The sequence below is a fragment of the Lepidochelys olivacea genome, assembly GCF_965140295.1.
Source record: "Lepidochelys olivacea isolate rLepOli2 genome assembly, chromosome: 6".
NCBI lineage: Eukaryota > Metazoa > Chordata > Testudines > Cheloniidae > Lepidochelys > Lepidochelys olivacea.
Genome location: NC_140416.1, coordinates 28,908,400 through 28,909,884, shown reverse-complemented (window position 1 = coordinate 28,909,884; position 1,485 = coordinate 28,908,400). Strand labels below are relative to the sequence as shown.

At 49.4% G+C, this 1,485-nt stretch overlaps 1 pseudogene across 1 annotated transcript; it reads left to right on the top strand.

The window, feature by feature from the left end:
• The first annotated feature begins 475 nt into the window (after nucleotides 1–475).
• LOC311521440 (triosephosphate isomerase pseudogene) lies at nucleotides 476–1,024 on the top strand (annotated as a pseudogene). Its single transcript has one exon. The product of its transcript is annotated as a triosephosphate isomerase pseudogene (transcript).
• The last annotated feature ends 461 nt before the right edge of the window (nucleotides 1,025–1,485 follow it).

The window sequence follows — 1,485 nt, the reverse complement described above, 5'->3', positions numbered from 1 at the left end:
TCCTCCATCCTGCTGCTCCTTCCTCTCACTTTTTCCCTTTATTATCTCTTCCAGTTTTCCCCCCACTTACTGCGAACTCTTCCCTTTTCTGAATTCACTTCACACCTACCCGCTCCCCAAGCATGTTCCTGCTTGGAGTCTATCATTTCAAAAATTGGCTGATCTGAAAATATTCAGAGGCGGGGGCAGGAGGATCTACTGGCTAGTTATTCTCACTGCAGGAGCCCTAATGAAAGGTCATACTAAAGCTTGCTCATGATTTTAACACCAGAAGGGACAATTATGATCCCTGTTCCAACCTAGCACAAATCATAGAACTAAGATAGAACCCAGTTTCTAGTCTGAATTTGTCTAACTTCAGCTTCCAGCTATTGGATCTGGTTATGCTTTTGTCTGCTAAAGTAAAGAGCCTTTTACTATGAGAAATTTTCTCCATCTAGGTACTAAGACTGATCAAATTGCCTCTTAGACCCTTCAGAAGCTTGATGCAAAGATTGCAGTTGCAGCACAAAACTGTTATAAGGTGCCAAAGGGAGCTTTCACACGAGAGATCAGCCCAGCAATGATAAAGGACATAGGAGCCACCTGGGTGATCCTGGGCCACTCAGAGCGAAGACATGTTTTTGGGGAGTCTGATGAGCTGATTGGGCAGAAGGTGGCCCATGCCCTGGCTGAAGATCTTGGTGTCATCACCTGCATTGGAGAGAAACTGGATGAGAGAGAAGCTGGCATCACAGAGAAGGTGGTTTTTGAACAGACCAAAGTGATTGCCGATAACATGAAGGACTGGAGCAAGGTGGTTCTTGCCTATGAGCCAGTTTGGGCTATTGGAACTGGTAAAACTGCAACTCCCCAGCAGGCTCCAGAGGGTCATGAGAAGCTGAGGGGATGGCTACAAAGGCATGTGTCTGAAACTGTCACTCGGTTCATCTATGGAGGTTCAGTCACTGGTGGCACCTGCAAGGAACTGGCCTCCCAGCGTAACAGACTGCTTCCTCGTTGGCAGCGCCTCCCTCAAGCCTGAATTCCTGAACATCAACGCAAAACACTGAACCGATCCATAGAGCCCAAAAGGGAAAACCATCATGGAGGTGAAAGAAGGAGAAGAAACTATAAGGAAGCTCACCCCTTGCCCCCTCACCCATGACTCCTCTCCCCCCATTCACCATAACTGTTAGTCTTGCTAACTGCTGTCACCCTGCTGGATTCTGATCGGCAGAGCACCTTTTCCCAGAAACAGGGTTTTATTAGTCTCCACCTCTTGCCTGCCCTCCCTCTCTCAAGTGGGCAAAACTCAGGGTAGGCTTGTGGGTGGGTCTGGCTGGCTGTGCCCACGTGCCTGGTAGACCAATCAGAGTCCACAGCATGTCTCTCCCTCCCTCCCACCCATCTTCCTCTGCAGTGCTGCAATAAGGCGGTCACTTGGGCTGGGGAGAAGAGAGGAGGAAAGGCTGCCTCTTGCACCAGGCAGCCTCTGGTTTGACC